This window comes from Giraffa tippelskirchi, chromosome 2, assembly GCF_054371585.1.
Source record: "Giraffa tippelskirchi isolate mGirTip1 chromosome 2, T2T-mGirTip1v1.2.pri, whole genome shotgun sequence".
Lineage (NCBI taxonomy): Eukaryota > Metazoa > Chordata > Mammalia > Artiodactyla > Giraffidae > Giraffa > Giraffa tippelskirchi.
In genome coordinates this window covers 126,731,943-126,757,393 of record NC_137276.1, presented here as the reverse complement: position 1 = coordinate 126,757,393, position 25,451 = coordinate 126,731,943, and the positions used below count along the sequence as shown (strand labels likewise).

General features: G+C 39.2%; 1 long non-coding RNA gene across 2 annotated transcripts; it reads left to right on the top strand.

The window, feature by feature from the left end:
* Nucleotides 1-1,445: 1,445 nt before the first annotated feature.
* On the top strand, nucleotides 1,446-22,690 carry LOC145538493 (uncharacterized). Of its 2 annotated transcripts, XR_014076912.1 has the most exons (4): nucleotides 1,446-1,539; nucleotides 18,656-18,877; nucleotides 20,739-20,995; nucleotides 22,360-22,690. It is a non-coding gene; the product is annotated as an uncharacterized LOC145538493 (long non-coding RNA). The 2 variants fall into 2 exon arrangements; XR_014076913.1 differs by lacking the exon at nucleotides 18,656-18,877.
* Nucleotides 22,691-25,451: the final 2,761 nt, after the last annotated feature.

Here is a 25,451-nt window from a genome sequence, read left to right as displayed (position 1 = left end):
TTATACCATCTCAAACCAACCAGGTTCTCTCCAGTGTGCATTATCTGTGCCTTGTGCTCTGATCTCATCTGCCACAGCATCCAGGAAATAGTACCTTAAAATATTATCCATATAACCTTCCAGGATCATTTGGCCCAAACAGCAGAGCAGCTTGCACAGCAGCCTGGACCTGTTGCAGATGGTACATTAAATTAACCATCATACCTTCTAAACAGAAATGGTCCAATTTCCTCAATTTCTAAATTGTGAGGGTTTGTGGTTAGACTTTTTGGGAGACAGAACGGTGAGATGATAGGAACATGGGATTTATAGAATTAGAAGACTAAGATTTGAGTCTCGCCTGGGTAACTCTGTTTAACTTTGAATCTCTGTTTTTCCTCTAGATAACAACACAGATTGCCTTACTGAGCTCACCTGATTGTTTGAAGCCCAAAGAGGAAAAGGAATGTGTAAGTGCTTTATAAACTGTAAAGAACTATAAAAATGTTAGTCGTTTTATAGGCTTAAAGGGCAGTCTTTTAAATCATGGTTCTTACTTTTCCTATGGATTTTAAGCTTCACTTTATACCAAGGTGGTTGTAAGGTTTGGTGATTCAGAGTACACTATGCTATGCTATGCTATGCTAAGTCGCTTCAGTCGTGTCCGACTCTGTGAGACCCCATAGACGGCAGCTCACCAGGCTCCGCCGTCCCTAGGATTCTCCAGGCAAGAATACTGGAGTGGGTTGCCATTTCCTTCTCCAATGCATGAGAGTGAAAAGTGAAAGTGAAGTCGCTCAGTCGTGTCCGACTCTTAGCGACCCCATGGACTGTAGCCTACCAGGCTCCTCCGTCCATGGAATTTTCCAGGCAAGAGTACTGGAGTGGGGTGCCATTGCCTTCTCCGCAGAGTACACTAGATGGTTATTATTCAAAGGCTGAAAACCATGCTACTAAGCTCTCCCATCTTCCAAACAAGATTATTCACTTAATTAATGTAATCAACAAATAAAAACCTCTCTTTCATTGCTGTCTGCATTTTTAACCATTAGTCTTCTGTATTACATAATGGTTCTCTCAGTGACTTCCTTTGAATTTTGAGCAGATTTGTGAAATCCTTGCACACTAGGAAGAAGCTGCTGCTGCTGCTAAGTCGCTTCAGTCGTATCCAACTCCATAGACGGCAGCCCGCCAGGCCCTGCTGTCCCTGGGATTCTCCAGGCAAGAACACTGGAGTGGGTTGCCATTTCCTTCTCCAATCTAGGAAGAAGCAGCAGTACGCATAAGAACTGGAGTGGAGTTGGGGAAGGATAAAAGAAAGGCTGCAGGGAGGTGAAAGATACAGAAAGGTCTGGGCTGTACATTTCAACCAAAAGTACTGATAAGGAAACAGGAGGGGGCAGAAAGTCACCAGGAACAAGGGAACACGGGTTCCAAGTAGCACCTTTAACACAAATTGTTTAAAGGTTTGCTCCTTCTGATCAGTCTACCAAATCTCAACCTGAAAGTCAGAAGAAATGGATTCCGGCCCTGCCTCACTGACCATCTGTGTGACATTGGGTATGTAATTTTGTCTCCTGGTGTCTTATTTTTCATTATCTGCAAAATGAAAGTTTTAGGCAAATATTCTCTAAAACATTTCCACAACAAATGTTCTGTAATTCTAGCAGAGAGCCCATGAATTCCCTCCTCTTTCAACATTCAAGTCTTATCTTACCCGAGGGAAAAATTATCTTAGAAATGTGATAAGTAGTTGGGATATGTGTGTGTTTGTGTAGACGCTAATGGTAAAGTTACATCACAACATCATAAACCAGAGAGAAGCATTTCATAAAAAATGAAAACAAAGAGTAATTAAGCAACTGTACACTATCATATTTGAACCATTTCTCGTATAAGCAAAGGAACTTCCCAAGAAGTTGTTCCAGTTATAATTGTATTCTGATATGTTCACAGTCCATTTTAAAAACTGTTGAGCATTACAAACACTACTTGAAATATTACAGAATACACACCAACCTAAAAGCATAGTCTTCTTGACATTGCTCTAAGTCACTAAGAGAACAAATAAAATATATACAATAGTTGTTAAATCCTCAAAACAATGCATTTTCCTCTTGACTGTGGAGGACAGACTCTCCATGTTTTTCTGTATGGTGATAATTCTGTTCACTACATAAGTGGTAGTGGTGGTGTTTTAAGTACTAAGTCGTATCTGACTCATTGTGACCCCATGGACTGTAGCCCGCCAAACTCCTCTGTCCATGAGATTTCCCAGGCAAGAATACTGGAGTGGGTTGCCATTTCCATCTCCAGGGGATCTTCCTGACCCAGGGATCAAACCTGTGTCTCCCGCTTGGCAAGCGGATTCTTTACCACTGAGCCACTTGGGAAACCCTCACTGCATAAGCAGGTTTAAGCAAAAGGAATAATATAAAAAGTCCAGCTATATGACCTCAGGCATTAAAAACAAAAGGGTTTGGGGAGAGGATTCACTGAATCAGTATTAATCTTTATGAAAATCGGGTGGAATCAAAGGTATTCCTGTGTCTTTCATATATTTCAATAAACTGTTAATATCTTTGGCACCTATTATAAAATGCCAGGGCTTCCCCAGTAGCTAAATGGTAAAAGAATTTGCCTACAATGCAGGAGACATGGGTTCAATCCCTGGGTTAGGAAGCTCCCCTAGAGAAGGAAATGGCAACCCACACAAATATTCTTTCCTGGGAAATCCCATGGACAGAGGAGCCTGGCAGTCTACAGTCCATGGGGTTGCAAAGAGTTGGACAAAACTTAGCATGCACACGCATACATGCACACAGCGAATAACATCTACCTATATCACTTTGCAAATGTGCAAGGATATCCAATAAATTTCTAGACTTGAAATTACTCAGTCAAGGATGTGTACATTTGTGATTTTAGCAGATATTGCTGGAGACTTTTACATTGCCACTTCCCTGCTCCACTCCCTAAGCAGTTGAGAATTGTTGCAGTGTGATGACAGATGTTACTTACTGACAATGGCAGTGCTTGTTCTCCATGTTAACAGTGTGGAGGCAGGAAAAATAGAATCATCACACCCCCTCAGCTTCTTTTGGTCAGTATTTCTGATTTATGAAGGAGAGAATCCATTTGACCAGGCTTGTCATGTCCAGCCAAGCCTCAAGGTCTCCCAGAGTCACTAGCCTAGGGTTGTTTACCAGTCTTGGGTCACATGCTCAACTAGAATTCAGTCTTGTGGCTTAGGGTCAACCTGATGAGCCTGGGGCTGTCTCTCCAGCAGGGCTCGTGGACAGAACAGGCTCTCTTCAGAAGGAGCCTCAGCAGGCAAATAGTGGAATTAGGACATCTACAGGGTGACTGTAATCCCAGTTTTCCCATGATGGTCCCAAGTTAGGTCCATGGTTTGGCATCATTACCAACAGTTTTCTCTTCCATGGTTAAAAATGCCCCAATTTGTACTATAACTTACTAATATTGAATAAAGTCGGGCAGTGCTATTCATAGTATGTTGAAAGGAGCCTGGGGTTTGTAAAGATGTCTGGGGAGAGACTTTCAGAGGGAAAGGGAGATGCCAAGCAGGTGGGATTAGGGCCCCATTGCCACTGTCTAATGTGACTGAGAATTTAAGCTTACAATAAATAAGCACATTTCTATCTAATAGAAGATAGACAGTTCTCAAAATTTAAATCACTTGTCCTATCTCTCCTGACACATGTGTGCTACTGGGCATTTTCTCCACCAGAATAGATCCTTGAAAACCTTTTCAGGCAGTAATCCCTTGACCTCTGCAGATATAATATCGGCACTTACTAGTGATTTGACAGTGCAAATGGGGCCCAGCCTTAAACTAATGGGCCACTCGTGGCTTTTAACAGGAGCTTCCTTAGCAGTACTTTCACCACACGCGGAGTCAGAACATGGAGTCTGGTCTAGGCGAGAGAACGGGCGAGAGTGACACTCTGAGTTCAGTTCAAAGATGCTACACTTTGATTTACTTCCAAAGCAGCATGTAAGCAGTACAAAGGATAGACATGAGGTAAGGCAGATGCAGCTGTCTATTGCCTCCTTTGTTTTTCACAGAGACATCATAAATTTGTTCGTCTTGGCAGCATGAAGAGACTGAGATGTCTGGGAGGTCAGGGGAGCCCAGAAGTGTGGGCTCAATATCTTTCATACCTCCAGACACGTTAGCAACCAGAAACAATTTATGCTACCATATAAGGCAAAAATGTAGTTACTCAGTAAGCCATTTCATGCAGGCTAATGTCCAGATTCCAGACCTTGAAATGCTTGCTGTGCCCAGCCTGGGGCAGTTGCTCCTTATCTACACCTGGGCGGCAGGGTGTAGGAGTTTTCCACTTATTTTGTAGGCAGGCCCGGCCTTGGTCTACCACAAACATATTTAGCCTTTAAGTTCTCAAACAAACTCTTGGCCTTCTCCTGAATTAACACAGGCTAAAGGACATCTGTGTTGATTCTGATCCTCTATCTCTGTGGGCAAGGTTTTCCATTTTGTTAATCACCGTGCCTCATCTCTTGCTGATTACCCTTGATTGCAAAAGCCCAGTTCTTCAATTGCTGCCTGATTCTCTTTGTCCTTCAGAACTATTCCTTCTGGGAAACAACTCATCCCCTAGTCACATGCAACTCTCATCATTTTCTCCTCATTTAAAATGTTTATCATCTCTACTTTGGTTTCCATCACAGCCATATGCGTCTTCTTACCAGCTCTTCCAACAGTCCCATGGCCTTTGTACTCTCTGGACAAAACAGAGTAAAGAGGGTTCATAAAGTACCCCATCTATGCACGATCACAGCAAACATGGCAGTGACTAAAAATTAGCCACTGACAACAGGTAATCTCATTAGTCTGTACCATGCTGGACAGGTGAAATTTTCCTATGGAGCATAGTTTTGTTTAAGTCTATGAAAGTACATTGGTTTAAGCTTCTTAAATAAGGTAGTTTCCTTTCCTCTTTCTCCTTGTTTCACTTCTTTCTTCCCTTTCTCAACCTCTCAACCAAAGATAGCTTAAGATCTTTTGTGGAGTCCAAAGAAGCTGATTATGGCTTGAAGGACGGAAAGAAAATGAGTAAAATGGCCAGTGAAAACAGGGAGGCTGCAAAAATAAAGAGGGAAGAAGGGTGGAGTAGATCACTGCTAACTTGGATCTCCTACATGTCCATAAAGTTAGAATTTAATTTGTATCAGTTTGCAAGAACAAACACAGGTCCAGCTCCACCCTGCCAGCCCCTCCCAACAGGGAAAGATTATATTCTAGAAGGTATTATACTAAGAGAAGATTATATTTTCCACACACCAGTATTAGGCTTGGCATTCTGACTTGCTTTGACTAAGGAAATATGAGTAGAAAGGACACGTGACTTTTAAAAGTGATTGCATAGTTCTGCCATTGCTTTTCTCTCTGCTCTAAAATGACCAGTGTGACACAGGTAGTGATTACTCCTTCAGTCCAAGTCCCAAAATAAAAGTGACATGGTATAGAAAATGAATGAGAAATCAAAACACAACTTTTGTTGTTGTAAACCACTAAAATATCGGGATGTCATGTTATTGCAGCATAATGTAGCTTGACCTAATTGAAGAGACATTCATTCCAGAAGGCAGAGAGAGCAAAAGTTGGGATGTGTGGGAGGGATAATACAAGTCAAGGAGATTGTGGCACAATGAGACAGGAGATTTAGGTGCCAGTCAGACATCAAGAAAACCTTCAATGAGAACAATATAGTCTCTGACAGGAAGATCCAGGATCAGTTCAGTTCAGTTCAGTTCAGTTGCTCAGTTGTGTCCAACTCTTTGCGACCCCATGGACCGCAGCATGCCAGGCTTCCCTGTCCATTACCAACTCCCAGAGTTTACTCAAGCTCATGTCCATTGAGTCGGTGATGCCATCCAACCATCTCATCTTCTGTCATCCCCTTATCCTCCCACCTTCAATATTTCCCAGCATCAGGGTCTTTTCAAATGAGTCAGTTCTTCACATCAGGTGGCCAAAGTATTTGAGCTTCAGCTTCAGCATCAGTCCTTCCAATGAATATTCAGGATAGATTTCCTTTAGGATGGACTGGTTGGATCTCCTTGCAGTCAAAGAAACTCTCAAGAGTCTTCTCCAACACCACAGTTCAAAAGCATCAATTCTTCAGCGCTCAGCTTTCTTTATAGTCCAACTCTCACATCCATACATGACTGCTGTAAAAACCATAGCTTTGACTAGATGGGCCTTTGTTGGCAAAGGAATGTCTCAGCTTTTTAATATGTTGTCTAGGTTTGTCATAGTTTTTCTTCCAAGGAGCAAACATCTTTTAATTTCATGGCTGCAGTTACCATCTGCAGTGACTTAGGAGCCCCCAAAAATTAAGTCTCTCACTGTTTCCATTGCTTCCCCATCTATTTGCTATGAAGTGGTGGGACCAGATGCCATGCTCTTAGTGTTTTGAATGTTGGGTTTTAACCCAGCTTTTTCACTCTCTCTTTCACTTGCATCAAGAAGCTCTTTAGTTCCTCTTCGCTTTGTACCATAAGGGTGGTGTCATCTGCATATCTGAGGTTATTGATATTTCTCCTGGCAATCTTGATTCCAGCTTGTGCTTCATCCAGCCCAGTGTATCTCATGATGTACTCTGCATATACATTAAATAAGCAAGGTGACAATATGCAGCCTTGACATACTCCTTTACCAATTTGGAACCAGTCCATTGTTCCATGTCCGATTCTAACTGTTGCTTCTTGACCTGCATACAGATTTCTCAGGAGGCAGGTAAGGTGGTCTGGTATTCTCATCTCTTGAAGAATTTTCCAGTTTGTTGTGATCCACATAGTCAAAGGCTTTAGCCTAGTCAATGAAGCAGAAGTAGATGTCTTTCTGGAATTCTCTTGCTTTTTCTATGATCCAACAAATGTTGGCAGTTTGATCTCTGGTTCCTCTGCCTTTTCTAAATCTAGCTTGAACATCTGAAAGTTCTCAGTTCACGTAATGTTGAAACCTAACTTGGAGAATTTTGAGCATTACTTTGCTAGCATGTGAGATGAGTGCAATTGTACGGTAGTTTGGACATTTCTTTGGCATTGCCTTTCTTTGGGATTGGAATGAAAACTGACCTTTTCCAGTCCTGTGGCCACTGCTGAGTTTTCCAAATTTGCTAGCATATTGAGTGCAGCACTTTTACAGCATCATCTTTTAGGATGCCTCAACACCTAGTCTTTAGGTTAGTTGGCCTGTCATTCGGCAAGCAGATCAAGCTTGGAAGTGATAACAATTGTTTTATGCATGTTGTCAACATTGTTGCTGAGCTAGATAACTCCTGCTTGTACCAGATACAGAGTATGAGGTCACAGTCATACATACAGCCTAGCTCTCTGGGATGCAGGAGGGCAGTATGGTTCTCAGAGCATCAGCATCACCTGGAAACTTGTTGGAATGCAAATTCTTGGGCCTCATCCAACACCTTCTGAATTTAAGATTCTGGGAGTGGGGCTAAGTGATCTGTGCTTTAACAAGCCCTCCAGGGATTTGATGCACACTTAAATTTGAGAACCACTGCCTCAGTGGAATCAGTCTGAATAACAAGCATGTATCTTTTTCTCTTAATAGCCCCAGGCTAACACTCGGATCATTGCCACACCCTCCTCTGAGTTTATTAAATGATCATCCACTCCAGGTTGCCAGCAGGCCTCACTATCTTCATGCATCTCAAAGTGGAGGAGGTGATGGGTAGGGCTCAGACCTTCTTATAGTGTTGTGTTGAGCACCTTAGCTATCATCTCTTGGGCCTATCCAGCTTGGATCTAGGTCAGCTTTGGGAGACATAGACAAATATAACTTTCACCGATCTCTTGTCTCCCTTTGCATAATGTCCACATAAGACTAAAGAGGCCATTGATGAAATCTACCCTCTGAGGTCAATATTATCTCCATTTCCACACAAGAAAACAGGGCTGTGGAAACTTTAATAACTTTCCACAATCATAAGGTTAGTAAATGATGGAGTTGGGTTTTAAATCTAGTCAAACGTCAGAATCCACTGGGAAATTGTTTGGAACATTCCCAGGTTTAAGAATCCTGCTCTGAAAAATACCATCTACACTGATCTAACAGCGAATGTCAAAAGTGCCCTATTCTTGCATTAACCTGTTGTCACCAGTCATTTGCTTTACAAAATGAGGCAATTGACTTAAACATTAATAAATGAAGATATATTGATAATTCTAACTTCAGTATAGGTGTATCGTTATTTCTCTTAAACTATTTGCTCTGTAAAATTTCTTCCAAACTTAAGGGCAAGAGATGTTGACCTCTCCTGAACTCCAAGCTCTACACAGCTCCCCTGGGATATCTAATAGGCCCCTCACACTGAACATGTACAAAGAGAACTGTTCATTCCTCTTCCACAAACACTTCCTTCCCTGGTCCTTCCTATCTCAGTAAACACACCATAGTAGTGGTCAAGCCAAAATCTCAAGTGTCATTTTTCATTCCTCCCTTTCCCATATCTGTCTACTTCATCAGCATGTCCTAGGTAGTTCTACTTCCAAGACATATTCTAAATCTATATACTTTTCCATTGCTACTGCTACCACCTTGTCCAAGCCATCACCATCTCTTGCCTGGATTACTGCATTTACCTCCCAGACAGACTTCCTGTTTTCACCATCCCACCTCCTAAAATCTGCTTTCCACACATATTCTGTGTAAGCTTTTAAGTAGACTGGCTTGTGTCACTCTCAAGTGTAAATCTTCCAGAGGTCCCCCATGGCATTTAAAATAGAATCCAAATTCCTTCCCATGGCTCTGAAAGGCCTCACAGGTTCCAGCCCCTGATGATTCCCTGACCTCATCTCCTCTATGCTCACCCTTGCTCACCTTCCTCTGCCCCTCTGGCTACCTTTCTGTTCTTTAGCAGGGCTGCCTCTGTGGCTCATTGCTGCCACAGGGCAGCAATGCTGTTCCCTCTATCTGCAAACTTCTTTCTTGGTATCTTTGCTTGACTATCCAAGATATCAGCTTTCAGATCTCAGAGCAAATGTCAATTCCTAAGAAAAACCTTCTGTAACCACCCTATCTGAAGCAATGCATCTCTATCCCATCACAGTACCCAGTTATTGCCTTCACAGAGATTCAGAACATGCACCTCCAAATACACGGCTTTGGCATATTTATTATTTCGAGCTGAAGACAATTGAGAAACAGCAGGTGCAGCAAGAGCTCTCTGCTCTTCACCCTTTCTACCTAAAAGCATGGCATAAATTTCCAGTGAAAAAGATGCCACCCTGGTATCAGAAAGAACAAAACATTCTTATCTGGAGATGAATTGATACCAAGATGAATCTGCACAAATAAATCTTACTATAATAACCTTTCCCTTCCATTAGGTCCTCTCATATATTTCCTAGTCACATTTTCACAATTTACTACCTCTAGAAACCTAAACCTTTTCCTTTTCTAGCTTCTTTTCCACAATTTATCACTCTTTGTTAAAATGGTATATAAGCCCCCATGTCTAACTGCTTCTTTAGGGTATTCACCTCTTTCCTATGAAGCCCCCATACCATATAAAAATATGAACATCAGATAAAATGTGTATGCTTTTCTGCTGTTTAATCTGTCATTTGTCAGACAGGTCCAAGCTACAGATCATAAGAGAGTAGAGTAGAGGAAGAGTTTTTCCTCCTCTATGATTGCACTTACCTATAAAAATTTATATTGCTTATCCTGGAGTTGGTGATAGACAGGGAGGCCTGGGCGTGCTGCAGTCCATGGGGTTGGAAAGAGATGGATACGACTGAGTGAACTGAACTGAGCTGATGTTTTGTTCAATGTCATCCCCACTAAAATGAAAGCCCAGTGAAGGTAGGAAATTATTTGTTCCGTTTACTATCATATCTGTAGGCTTAGCACATAGTCATGCCCCATAAGTGAATCTCTACAGAGGGAATATAGTTTAAGTCCCAAGGAGAGTGAGATATTTGAGAGAGAATGTTGTTGGGAAAGTCCCACTAACTGACCACCACTGATAGAACTGTTTTTTTCTGGTCTGGGCACAAGCTACTACCCTAATAGAGCATTTACTAAATGCTCAGGCAACAGATCTAGTTTAAAGAGAGAAGAAGACAACTGTGAAGATTTGACGGAGGACAAAGTAAATGGCCAGAAACGAGCCTTGTAAGGCACACAGTAAGAAGTCTAAAAGTAGAAAAAATACCAAAGAACAAAAGCTTAATTTTAAAAAGCAGTTTTAGCAAAGAATCCTAAGGAGAGAAAAAGGATGGAGCAGCAGGGGGATACCATCAGGAAGAAAAAGCAGGAAAAAGACAGAGAAAGGCACAAAGAGAGGATGGAGAGAAATTAGATAGTAAGCCATATTCTGTTCAATGGTGAATTCAGACTAACTCAAGTTTGAAGCAGGGGCATTTGCTGGGTTGACAGTGATAACAACCCTCCACCAATAGTGGGTTTGCCCAGATCTATCACAGTCTCTGATGGCCCATGATAGCCTCTTCAGGTTTCAGGTACCTCCTGACCCTTCCCATGAAGAGTCTGCTATGGTTGATCTGAGGTGCCACTACTAGAATGACAAATTAATAGAAATTTATGTAGTATGTGCTGCTACAGTGATGCATCTTCTCTGGCAATTGCTAGTTTATTAGCCATGAAGTACATATAAAGTGTTTGTGTAGGGAAGTAGCAAAGCAGAAAACGAAATGATTAAAAAAAAAATTTTTTTTTAATTTATTTGGCTGCAACAGTCTTAGTTACAGCATGCAAAGTCTTCAATCTTCATTGCAGCATCTTTTTTTTTTTTTAGTTGCAGGATGCAGAATTTAGCATGTGGGATCTAGTTCCTTAGGCAGGAATTCCAGGGATTGAACCCGGGCCACCTGCATTGGAACCTCAGGATCTTAGCGACTGGCCCACCAGGGAAGTCTGAAATGATTTTTTAAAACATGAACTTTTGTTCATGTTTGAAAATGTATAAAGTGTTACAGACATAGACACACACACATAATACTGAGAGAGCTTTATAAACTGACATAGAGACTGTTCTAAGTAATCATTTCTGCTTTAAGCTAATATTGTAGGAAATTTTTGTGTTTCTTTTCAAAAATTGGTTTTTAGAAAGGGAATGTCACAAGGGAAATTATAAATGGAAAATTGTGCAAAAATAAATTTGATGATAAATTCTCCCCTTGTCAAAATAGGCTTGGAATAAAAGGAAATGAATTTGAAGATATTTTAAATTGCATCATCTCTTTCTCTCTAATCCATTTTCACATCATTTGATGTCACTAATGTCACTGTATTATCAGTGTAGTGGAATTAGTATCAAACAGCCCTTTATTTGCATTCCAACTCTAGTAGACCCTTGCTGGGTGAGTAACATAATCTCTCTGAGCCAAGTTTTTTTCATCTATAAAATGGCGACCATAGGATTGGTAAGGATAATGTAAGATAATATATATAAAACATCTGGCACAAAGTAGTGTGCTATGCATAGTCCTAGTGATTATTACTAATTACATTCATATGATAAATGTTTATCATGTGCCTTTGGTAAGGTAGGCATTGTTCTAGGTGCTAGGGATAGATATCAGGGCTACCTGTGGGATTTTATACAGATCATATACAAAGCAAATCCACAGACCATCATTCAAAAGAACACTGTACCTGTACAATCTTGGGAGCCATACTTTGTTATTCTAACAGTGGAAAATGGGTAAATCTTACACTCTCATGAAAGGAATAATATTTATTATTATGGTTTTACATTTTATAAAATCCCTATCATTCATTCACCCTAAGAGTAGCTATTTAGTAAACCAATAAGTGCTGTTAAAGCAGTTGCCAAATATTCAGTGCTATGTTAGGTGGAATAGGCAATGTAGAAGTAAGAGGGCTTGCCTTATATCTGCAATTAAGCAGTTTCAAATTCAGCTGAGAAGTCAAGATACAAAAAATGGGGACAGATTGTATTTAAGTACTAATTTGCACACGATAATTAAGTACAGACAGATCTCACCTTGCTTCGAGTGTAGGATATAAAAATGACTATGCAAGCTGAGTGGGCTGCTGTCTATGGGATCGCACAGAGTCGGACACGACTGAAGCGACTTAGCAGCAGCAGCAGCATGCAAGCTGAAGCCGCACCAAGTGATCTTCATAATCAATCGGAAATATTATGATTATTCCAAGACCTTTAAATTTTTCTGTGAAAACATTAAAAATCCTCTTAAGTCTCCTCTTAAATGTATAGGAAAAAGAAAAAAGTAGTGAATACTGACAGTCTGTAAACTATAAAGCATCAGAAATATTGAGGATTAAAGTATTTTATTTCTTTGTGAAAACCACACCAAGAGTAGTTTCAACTGTACTTATAGTCTTATCATATAACTTGCTATAAATCTTTTCCATGCTTTGGCAAAATTGTCATTTCTTTCTAAGTTTGGATCAGCTTCCAACATTTTATCCCTTGCATGTTCGCTGTTGTGAAATGTCTCCAAGAGCTTCTTTAATATAACGTCTTTTCCTGGATTCACTTCCTCTGGGACATTGTCACCCTTTTCATCACAGCCACTTTTCCTCTTTAATGTCATTAGTTTGTTCACTAGGTGCCTCTGGCTGCACATGGAGAAGGGCTCACACTGCAGCAGTGCCAACATCACCACAGTCTGTTATTTCTTCTATAACTCCATTCACACTGGATTCAGATTTTACTCCAGCATTATCTCTTTCTGTACTTGGCTGCACTTTCCTCATTGTTGATCAATTCCCTCTTTTGATTAACCATTTCTGTAAAATGTCACAGAGGTTTATCTCTGGGAGACAAGGAAGCAGGGCAGCTGCACAGTTTGCTATCTCTGTGATAACAAACAAATCTAGGTGAACTGAATAACAGATGCGAGGTGACCATACAGGCTTTGGAGGAAGTGACGTGATTAGTCATGGATCGTGATATACATCTGTTATTTACATAGTGATTTGTGTGCTGAAGTGTTAGGAACAAAGTTTGTACTTTATGCACTTACTCACAGTTAATATACCATAGAGCATGCCGAGTAAGATTTGAACTTATTGAGGGCCTAGTATTATTAATTAATATGTAATAGCTAAAATCCACACATATCAAAACCATGTAGAAGGCCTCCTATTCTACATATCTTTGTTAGATTTCAGAGTGTATCAATAGAAAAATATGTTCTCATGATAGAAAGCTATCTCATATGCTATAACCAAATTGGATTAAACACAAAAGGTTAAGGGTAATACATGAAAGTAAAGTGTTAAACGTATACCTTCACATAAATAAAGCTAATAAATCTCTACTAAGTCACAGATTAGTACACCTAGTACAGAGTGACATGGCACTAGTGGCCAGAGTTCAGTGGTTGGTGGTGTTTTCTCACACTTTATTCCACCTTTTTTTCTCTTCTATTTTTGCCTTTTTGTTTTCCTTTTCTCCCAGTTGAAATTCAAATACAATTAAATGTAATATATTTTATTGAAAATAGCAACACAGAACCTAATTTATATAAAAGTGTTATAGCTCTCTATCTCCCTCCTCCTTTTTACCCTTCTAATTGATCTTTCTATCTGTGTATAACCACCCAGATAATGTTTTTCTACTCATAATCATGATGAAGTCATTATGAAGTAGTGGAAAGTAGAATGATTTTTTCATGTTCATATTTGTACTATGTGCACTGTTTGAATTCTTCATGACAAGCATTGATGAACATGTTAATGGCTACAAAAGCAGTTGTGATTTTCCTCAAAATCAAAACAATGAAATTTGAATGCATTGTTAAAAATAATTGAAGGAAATCTTTTAGAATTTTTCTCACTGGCCAAACAAAATTTATGAGAATTTTTCTGAGGCAGGCACAATTTGGCATTTTGAATGGGAAAATAGGTACTTGATCTTTTCCTCTGTACTCATATTATGAACTTGATTCTTCTTAAAAGGAACTCACAATAGCCATAGGTCTTCCTAGAAAACAGTCAACTGCTTATTCTTTAATTCTCTCTGCTCTGCTACAAGTTATTCCTCTACTATAAAGATCTTACCAAATTTTTTTGTTGTTGATAAAATTGTAAACTCCACAAGAGCAGGGACCATATCGTCTTCATTTCTTGTACATAGGCACTGATAAATATTTGTGGGTATAAATTTTTAAAAATTTTTTCTTAAAATATAAAATTAGTGCTTTGCTATGTTAAAAGTAAAGAGCTGGTTTAAAAGTCTGCCTAAAATTTTGTTTTGTTTTCAAACTCAGAGCTTTCCAGTTCAGGACTATCAACTTTCCCAGACTGTATAGAGAGGCTGAAGATTCTAGGAAAAAACTCAGGTTTACATTCAAATATTAAGTAATCATCAATGTGATGGTGGTTTAGTTGCCAAGTGGTGTCCTACTCTTGTGACCCCATGGACTGTAGCCTGCCAGGCTCCTCTGTCCATGGAATTCTCCAGGCAAGAATACTGGAGTGGGTTGCCATTTCCTTCTCCAGAGGATCTTCCCAACTCAGGAATTGAACCCGGGTCTCCTGCATTGCAAGCAGATGATTTACCGACTGAGCTATAAGGGAAGCCCAATCATCAATAGAAAGTGAAAATGAGAGAAGCCATCTGAGTCTGTTTTACATTCCTTTAAATTTTGCTTCAAATAACACTTTTTTATAGTAAAACATATTAGTGTTTATTATTAATACATTGATATAGAATAGCTATGTGTTTCTAGCACACTATTTTTTCCCCAAACCCTAGTTGACAGATGAGCTTTGTGCTTTTGTCCTTGGTTGAGCAGATGGATTAAAAAAAAAAAAAGAATGAACACCTAGTTACACTGTATTCCCAACCTTGCTATGGATAAAATCAGGATTGAGGTTTTTTAAATCTATTTCTCTTCTTTACATTACCTCCTGGAAGTTCTGCTTCTCTGTTAGCCTCAATTTCTATTGACACAAAGAGTAGTTCCAAACCTTTCTCCTGCCCTATTCTGTCACCTCCAAAGCCTCTTTAATTTTATATTTTTTGTTGTTTATAATAGATGTCTCATGATCCCCTACGAGTTAGTATCTTGATAGAATTCTCTCCCGTCTTAATCACCAAGGCCACTTCCAACTCTGAAACTTGAGAGTTCCTTACAACAGTTTTTCTCATCTGGTGGTTCTGATTTGTCGCAATTCGTTTTGTTTAGAGTTTGTGATAACTGCTTCCTCCCCTTCATTTCCACCACTCCTGACCAAATCCTAATCCTCCTTATGCCTGGATTGTCCAACAGTCTCTACCCAGAGCCCCTGACCCCAACCCAGTCTGCAGTCAGGAGGCAGAACAGACTCTCAGCCACCATTTTCATCCTTGTTCTGCCCGCTGGAATCTATGGCAGTTCCCTAAAATTAACTGCATTTTATCAGCTTCCATTTAAGAGTTCCATTATCTACCTCCTTATCTTATCAAATTATGCTACTTTCTTGTTGAAAACTGAGCATTTATAATCAAATTATGCTGCTTCTCTATGGGAAACCTCATTTCACTCCAGACTCCTTACCAAGGCCTAATAAAGTGTCTGCCTATCTTTCTGACCTTGTTTCCTGTGCTTGCCACAGTTAACTTGTTTCTTTCTGTTCCTTCTTGCCCAAAGCCCTTTGCACTAGCTTTTCCCTCTGATGTGAAAGTTCTCTGCCCAGATCACTGTATGACTGGCTTTTTCTCATCATTTGGGACTCAGTCAGTCAGCAACTGCTGATTCCTCAGAGAAGTCTTCCCTGATCATCCCATCTAATGTGCATTCTCTGCTGCTACTGTCACATTGTTTAGTTTTATTTTATTCATAGTACTTTATATTATTTTTCACTTGTTTATTACCTGTCTGTGCCACTGGAAAAACCAGTCCACAAAAAACCAGGACCTTGGCTCTCTTGTTTACTGCAGTATCTACAGGGCCTAGAACAGTGCCTAGCACACAGTTACAGCTCAAGAAATATTTCTTGAATGAATGATAGTGACATGATTTTTACCCCCTAATTAAATCAAGCTGTTCTCTGTGCTGTCTTGCCTGTCCGTTTACAAATTCTTAATCATGAATTTTCTTTATTCTATTCCCCTCTACTGAATTCCCCTATTGTTCCTTCTTATGAATTTGTATTAATCACTTCCTTCAAGATCTAGCACAAATGCCGCTTGCAAAAACCCTTCTCAAATTCTTCCTGCCATGAGCATTCTATTGCTTCTCTCCCATAAATTCACCCCATGGTTTTCATGATATCATCTTCTGCTTTAAAAAAAAAAAATCAATGTGTTGCTTTGTAACTGCAATTTGTGTGTGTGTGTGTGCTTTTTGAAGTACTCTAAAATTGTTTTCCTGTTGAAAGAAGGTGTAGTTAGGTGATGGAAGCTTTGGACTGGGAGTCCTAGAGAACAATTTCAGGCTTTGAACAGGCCATTTCCCACATCTATAAAATGGAAGAGTTAATCTAGAACAGAGGTTGCAAAATGGCAGCCTACAGGTTGAATGAGACACACACATGTGTTTCATCTGGCCTGAGGAAAATTCAAATTAGTTGGCAATGTTAAAAAATTGGGAAATTTTTGGAGAACTTGGAATTCTACCCTCTCTGGAAAAAAAAGAAGAAAAAGAAATAAACAGGTGGGGCAATAAGAAGCCTACATTTCTGCATGGCAGCAAATCCACTGAGAAGGAAAGTGACTGTCCCTTAACACAGGGCAGGAACTCTCTGATGTGACATGGTGCCCTAGTTGCCTGGTACTTCACTTCACTTGTTTATGCTAACTCTCTGTTAAGAGTTTGAATATATAACCCCAAGATTGCATCAACTCTGAGATCCCTTCTAACTCTATATATCTATAATTCTAGATAAATATATCTTATCTCTCTACCAAGACTTGAAGTTCTTGAAGAATAGTGCCTGGTTCTTTGTCTTTGCTTATGCAGATTATAGTGCTCGGATAAAGCAGATGCTTAAAAGTTTGTTGAATGTTAAATTTAGTTATATATACAAATATGCAGTAAAAACCAAATACTACCTAATAAAAACTTTATTACAAATGTTTGTTTAGCTTTTACAAAGAAAGACATCATATCAAATGCAATTAAAATACTAACACAGAGTTTATATGATATGGAAAATTTAACTCTGGACAGATATCAACCAGATGAAGTTTCATGTAGGCAGGAGGAAAGAAATGTCTCTCAGTCTCCTTTGTCTGTATGCAACTCCCACTAACAGTTCATTGTAGTTCTGCAGGTGTATCAAGAGCAGATTGTACTCAAGAGATGGAAAAATATTGCTATTTGCCCTCCCAAGTAACAATCGTGTTCAACAGCTGGGACTTGCTGAGACCCTCATTTGTTATAATACCAATTATTACCTTTGCTGTATTCCCACAAAACCACAAAATATTTGGCATAGTTCAAGACCACCATATTTAATAAATCCCTTTATTCTTTTTGCAACAACCCATTAACTTTTAAGGGGAACACATCACACTAAAATATTTTCCATGGATTAACAGTAATAGATACTCAAGTCCACACCCAGGTTGGGCCATATATGGTACACTGAAATAAATAGAAGTGTTGAATCTATTACTGAGGGTAGATTTGGTGCCTGGGTTGTCAAAGACTATAGTCTGAACACTTTCTTCTCAATTTTTTCTATTTCCTACTATTAATATAAAGAGTACTCATAAATGACATAAATATTTCATTTGAGAAAAGACTATATTACTCAAAAATGTCTATAGTAACAAAGGACATAATTGATATTGTGTCATTCATATTAATACCAGAATAAGTCTTTTTTATGAAGTTTGAATAATTGTAATATTTGAAAAATATTTTAGAAATTTACATTTATTTGGAACATTATATTCTAAAGAATTAAAAGACAAATAAGCTAATTAAAAATGTCAACAGTTAATTTGGACTATTTTAACCTCTATCATGTGTACAGGGACTGAGTTGGTGTGTACTTTTATACTATCTATGCAAACGTGGCTTAATAAGTAAATGAATAGTATAAATAATATTTGAAAGGAAGCATTTACTTACCAAAGAAAGTAATTTGTCTTCCAGCACTTGAGATTTATTTATAAAGCATTCTATTCAAAGTATAGGCAAGACCAGAACTTCTTGGATATGCTAATTATTTTTATCTATTTACTAAATCTAGGTCTTAACTGTCAGTACTTGTTAGTCATTTTTCTGGTTACTGTATGTACTTGAAAGTAATAAAGGTGCATTTCCTTCAAAATGGCCCAGTCAGTCCAAATTAGTGAGTTTTTCTGTATGTATTTGTATTTAGGTTTGGATAATTTTCATCTTTCACTGATGTCTAAACCATTGCAAATTACACAATTTACATATTAAAGAAATCTAGTGAAAAGTAGAGTAGAAGAAATCTTTTGTAATCTGTGTGATTTTAACCTTTCTGAGTCTTGTTTATAAAATGGGGGTGATAATATCTATTTCCTAGGGATGTTTCGAGATGAAGATAATAGAGATAAAGCAAGCATTCTCTTAGTAAATAAGGTCCGTGTTATCACGATCATTCCTAATATGTGTTGAAGATCCTATGTAATAAATTATGCATTTTCTAATTTATCCTGCATTATTCCCATTTTGGGCTTCCCAGGTGGTGCTAGTGGTAAAGAGCTCTCCTGCCAATGCAGGAGACACAGGAGATACAGGTTTGATCCCTGAGTCAGGAAGATTCCCTGGAGGAGGAACACTCCAGTATTCTTGCCTGGAGAATCCCATGGACAGAGGAGCCTGGAGGGCTACAGTCCCTAAGGTCGCAAAGAATCGAACATGACTGAAGAGACTTAGCATACACGCATGCGTTCCCATTTTGCAGGTAAAGCCACTGAGGCTCAGAGAATTAAGAAACAGATCATACATGTTGAAGAGCATCCTCCTTTTGGCTTCTGCTTGTAAACTAGGTTAACAAGGCACTATTTTGCTACAAAAACAAACTTAGAAATTAACCAGCACAGCATCAGTGGTCACTGGTGAGTAGTGACTGCAGTTCTGAGACTGGTTTGCATAAACACTTTGTAGAAGCAGCCTCAGTATTTTGAGGTTCCATTGCAGGGAATATGCATCATCCCCTATCCATCCCCTCCTCCACATACGGACACTCTCCATTATGAATTGAGTCCTGAGAACTTCCTGTCTCTTTAGTCCGGGAGGGTTTTCAGCCACAGTCATCTCTGACATGTATTTTTACCCTTCTAGTTAATTGCTTTCTTAGACTCTTCTATTACTCTAGTCAATGTCTACTTCAGCACGTGACTTTGCATTGTTATAGAGGAAGAAGTTGGTGTTTGGATTGGTTTAGAAATGTTGTGCTTTCCAATTCATACCACTCCATGACCCAGTGACTTGAGGGAGCACATGGCCCTGAGTGCAGAGGTGACTCCCCATGACGCATTCTTTCCCTAGGCTCTTTTTCCCCAATCACTTGAAGCAGGTTAGTGGAAGGAGAGGTATGGTGGTGGTGGTGGTGGTAATGGTAGTGGTGGTACTGGTGGTAGTGATGGTATTGGTGACAAGTGGTGGTAAGTGGTAGTAGAAAGAGTTTGTTCAACTACATCTGCATTTGACCCAGCAAATATTTGTATGGACGTAGGATTTCATTCTGTTTTGATAAGTTGAACTTACCAATGTTTCATAGTTTATCAGGAGCATATGATACTAAAATTGAAAGTTCCCAAGTAAACAGTATCTCTGTTCCTCAAATGACATATGTCTTCATATGTTTGGTTGTATTTTTTTCCTTTAAAATTTAAAATATCTTCTACCACTTGCCTGAAACAAATGCTTTTAACAAAAGACCAGGGAGGGAATTCCCTGGTGGTCTGGTATTGGTGTTTTCACTGCCATAGGCCCAGGTTTGATCTTGGTCGGGGAACTAAAATCCTCCAGCCCAGCAGTCAAAAATCCCCAAAACAAACAAACAAACAAAATGCCACAAAAAAACCATAACACCAGGGATAACGTGGATTCAGGTAATGTCTCAGTTCTTGGGAATACTAGGTGTGGTACCTGTGCTAACAAGACCATAAGTTCTCAAATGGATTCTACGTATTTTATGGAAAAATAAAATATTATGCTTGTCATGTTGAGTAACTAAACAATTTAGAAGAAGAAATGTAGCTCTAAAAGATACTTTATATCAACAAAGAATTTCTGGATGTGTTTAGAGATCACAAGCTTCCCACCTAGGAGCAAAAGGTTTTTCAATGAGCTCAATCGCAGCCTTAGGAGAGGCAGATAGAAGAGTAGACTAAGACCACACCCTGTGGAAAAGTCTTAGGACAGCCTCAAAAAAGCACATAAAAGAACACCAATGAAGCTTGGGTAGGGTGCAGAACAAAATTTCCTGGGCTCTTTTATGGCTCTGTCTGTTCTTGCAGTCTGTGACCTCAGGGCTCCGCACCCTCCTTCCTGGGTCTGTCAGATGGAGGAATGCACCTCCTGGCCCATGGAGACAACCTAAGCTCTGTACTGTGAAAACTCAGACCCTTTGCTCTAGGTGTGGTCAAAAGAACAAAATTATTATTATAATTACTAGGCATAACTTGAGTCACTCTGCATCACATCTTCCCTAAATGTGTACCCTGGATCTATATGTTGTTACCAAGAAAAAAGGTGACTGAGGGACTAGGAAAAGACTTCTGTTGAAATGATGGATTTTGCACTGTTTTGTTTTCTAGAACCTGTCTTAGTAATCACCTGCAAAGCTACAATTTTGGCAACATGAGCTGGCAGCCTAACCTAACCTCGCTGTATCTTGGATTATGAAAGTGTCTTTCCACATGTCCAAACCTGCCACATTCTCTTCCTACCTTCCTCCATTCTTCATCAACAATGCCTGCTTCTTTCAACCACCTGGGTCTTCACGTGCACCACTCAAATACTGCAGCCAGGAGCCAGTGTGGCCACTGAGCATGAAAAATGAAGCCAGTCTGAAGTAAGTGTACACACTGGCTCTCCAAGACTTAGTATGAAAAAAAGTAAAATATCTTATTAATAATTTTTCACATTGCTTTCAGGTTGAAATGAAAGTAATTTGGATGTATTGACTTAAATAAAGCATGATTAAAATTATCTTTACCTTCTTTTTTTTTTTTTACTATTTTTGACTGTAGCTAAGAAAGTTAAAAATTGCAAATGTGGCTTGCCTTTTTGGCTCAGATTATATTTCTATTCTACAGTGGTCTAAATAGTTTCCAGTCCTTTGCATTACCCAGCTCTATTTAAGAAAAAACATCTTAGACAATAGCTTCTAAAAATGTTTAATCTCTTTATAGAAATATCAAATAGTTTCAAATGGATTATCAACTAAATTTAGGTATCCAAACAAAGCCAGTTGTACTGGAAATTCAAATCTGTTAAACTGTAGATCAGATAATGGGGCAAGCAGTGGTACTAATGCTTTTTTGTGTCATGTACCCATATTGTTCATTGAACAAATATTTAAATCACATGTGTACTGTGTTCAAGACTATGAGAGGCTCTAAAAATACAGCTGATAAATCTGAGGAAAGTTTTAGATGCTTTCCGCAGGGAAAAAAATGTATATATATTTATTTATAAATTTAATTTTAGGTTCTTGTGAATCTTCTGAAGCCCATCCATGAATCTTAAATCAATAATTTCTAAATTTGAGAATAGAGTATGGGCTTCAGGGCCAGACAGATCTGGGCTTGACTACTGACTCCACTAGTTATTCAGGTGACCTTGGGCTATAATTTATCTTCTCTAAGTCCTAGTTTCCTCATTTCTAAGATGTGGAGATTTGAAACAAACAGTAAGATATAAGAAGAGTTAACATTGAGATATATAAAGGCATTCTTTTCATAGTCTTCCTAAGAACCCAACTATGTAGATGCTAAATAGATCATAACTATTATTTCTCACCTTGCCTTATGTGAGAAAGTGAGTCAAAAGGGTAAGTTAGAAGATGGATTCTTCATGTCTGAATCTTCCTTTCTATGTCAAGTTCTTAAATTATGTAGCAGCCCTAGAGGTTAGTTGTTTAAACAAAAATAAGACTTTTACAACCAAGCCATGACCTTTCAAATAAGTTGTTCACAAATGGTGTGTAAGTGGTCTGGGGTAATTTGTCATTACAGAACTGAGAACACATCTGCCCACACCTTGAGAGATACTATGTGGTATGTGCATATGTTTTTCTGTGGTTTGAAAACAGATTCGTGTCGGCAGACCTTACAGTTGGGTTCCTGTTTGGGACAGGTTATTTTGTTTGTTTTTTAGAAAACTGTCATTATATATATATATATTTTTTCTTTCTTTCTTTTTTTCTTCTTATAGGCAGTCTGAAGGCAACCTCCAGCAGGCACAAGCAGATGCAAACTTCAGAAAGTGGCCCTGAATGAATAAGAACTTGGGCTAAGAAACCAAAGCTATTCCTATACTGCCTGTCCTTCCAATGCTGGAATGATCCATCTTTCAAATTATTAAGTAAAAGGTAGAATGACTCACCAACTACCAGGCGGTGAGGGTAAATCAGCCTTGTCATAATTTTACAGACTTCTCTTTCCACTCATGAAAACAAGTTATGTATGGTATTTACGTACATCTGTGTTGCTGGGCATTTTCCAAATGCCTCTTGGAGAACATTAAACAGGAAATTGATGCCACAGGGCAAATATTCATTCTTCCCATCCTCTCTCACAAAAACAAGTACAGATTTGCTGTGGCTAGACTGACTTCCTACAGTGTGCCGTTGCTTATTCGATTTTACACTAGAAGGAAAAAAAAAACATTCTCTGTTTCAATTTAGAGAATGTTGGAAATGGCTAAAATGCGTAAACAAAAAAGCTTCCCTCATGAGAGCATTGAAGTATAGAATTCAGTGCTTTATAAAAATCACAGAATTCAAAGGTTAATGATTGTTCTTCATGCCTACTGATGAAAGTCAATTTGTATCACATTAGACACATCAAATTTGGTTTAAACAGCATGTGTTCTAATTTTCAAATGGAAAAGCTTTAAGCATCTGGCCACTGCAGCTTTTCACATAGGAATAGTCTCTTTCCAATCTGTTGCAGTTGTCTTTGGTTAGTGGCCTCCTCAGGTCCATTTCTCCCTATTTACTTCCTTAGCAGCCGAGAAAATATCTGGGGCTTCATGAGGCTCTGGAAAAACTTAATCTTCCAGTCCCAGGAATAGAGAATGTGAGTCAGGTTAAACTATTCAATGCATTCTCTCCCCCAGCCACAGAGATTTGTTCAAAGAGGACATGTGATCTAAGCTCATCCAATCAAAGTGAATCTTGAGGCATTTTCTGGGGAAAAATTTTCTGTTTTTCCTGGTAGACAAGAACACTGAAGTAATTTGCAGTCATATTAGGGTCATAATGGGTATCAGCCTTGAAATAAAGCAAATACTATGGAGGGCAGAATAGAGAAACTGAATTAAACTAGGTCCCAGATGTCACCATTTTACTGCTGGATCAAGCTTGGCCTGAAGCTCTGTCTCTACACCATTTAACAATATAAACCATTAAACCCCCATGTTGTTTATATTAGCTTGATTCAAGTTTTCTGTGATTTGTAACCAAAGTTTCATAAGTCCCATACCTATCTGTTAGAAAACATTTATAAAAGAAAGGGAAGAGGATAAAGAGAAACTCTAATGGGTTACTTTGGAAGTTAGTTTTATAACTAAATATAAAAGGCCAAGGCGAGTAAGAAAAAGAAGAGTGATTGCTACTGAGAACAAGATGAGGCAAAAACATGTTTCACTATGATGAGTAACCACCCTAATAATGTGGGGTGGGAGACAAGTCAATCTATGTATCTTCCTGGGCCCAGGCAGGGGTGGGGTTTAGCAGCTGGAAGAGTCTACCCTGAGGGTAAGGCCCTCTCCATCAATTCTTGGATTGAACTACTTAGCAACATATGCTGTTTACAATTTCAAAGTCATTTGACCTCCATCCTCTTAGTTGCTCCTGACTACCTCCCTCTGAAGAATTATAGATTTTTTTATATGTCCCATTTTGTGGACTGGGGAACTGAGGTCCAGAGACTCCAAGCTATATGTATACTAAGCAAGCAGTGGAGAATGGGCATAGAGCTCAGATCTTCTTAAGCATATATCAACCTTGAAGGTTGTCCTTTTTGCATTATATTTAGTATATTGGGTCCTCTAGAATGAGGCTTGGAGGTATTGACATATGGCTTCATCCCTGCTGTTTCCTCCACTTTTCCCTTTACCAACATTAGCCAGAGTTTATTTTGTCTGGTATAATTTCCTTCAGTAGTGTATCATGCTCTGAAAGTGTCCCCTCCCTACCTCCCATGACCCGACACCATCAGAACTCCAATTTCTTCAGCCCCTTAAGAGAATAAACTGCAAGGATTGGGCTTGCTGAATGAATGCACACTGAGATGTGAAAGAAAGGCTGGTAACAACTTCAAGTATTAATCCTATCTCTGAATATAAGTACTTTATAAGTAAGTATTTGGAGAGATTTTGACTTCCATCAGAAGAAGTTAATCTTTCAGTGTGAAATTTCAGGCAGTGTCGCAAACTGGAGGCAGAATATTTGGGGGAGGGGCCCTTCCTGGTAATCTTGCTACATAAACCAGTCTTCCTTCCTTTGCTCACAAGGCTCCACTCTGCTCCAGCCCATAACTTATCAGATAACTTTGAACACACCTTGATCCTTGTACAGAACTACTCTTTCACCAGCGTAACTTGGACTTGATCACTCCCAAAGTAGTTCCATACATCTCAAAGCTTGATTCAGCAGACTCTCCGGAGAGCTGCCTGCATGAGGGCACAAAGCAGCCTGCAGGCACTCCAAGAGCCTGGGGTGTGGATTTGACAAAGACACCATGTTATTTAGGCTTTTTCAAGTGGCAAGATGCAGAGGCCTACTTGGGATACTTCAGGAGATGGAAATTACTAGAACAATAGATGGGGCACTTTGGAGCTATAAAAAAGCAACTTTTAGCTGACCAGGTCTCACAGAGAACCAGAATGTAGTACAGTGCACAGCAAGAGCTTCTGACACCCTCATGATACAAAAACTCTGGTCATCTGATCATTGCCTCAGGCTTATTTATCCTTGCTCTAGTGAGTCCACTATTGTGACTCAGCTACTGTCTATCTTCATTTATTTCTCTTTCTTTCTGACTCACTTTTCCCCACTTCATGGTTTCTACTATCTCAATGCTTGTTTTGAGATTTGAATCACATCCCTCTGGGTCTCTCCTGTTCTCTCCTGCCCGTAGCCTACTTTTTGTCTCCATTCAAAGACTCCAAGAGAGGATATGTTTGGGTCCATTGGTTACTGTCTAGTTCTGAGCATTTACTTTGAGCTGAGTTCTCAAACTAGGCCCCCTCATGAGTTCCCTGTGGACCAGGCAACAAGCCCTGGTTTAACTAGTCTTGAC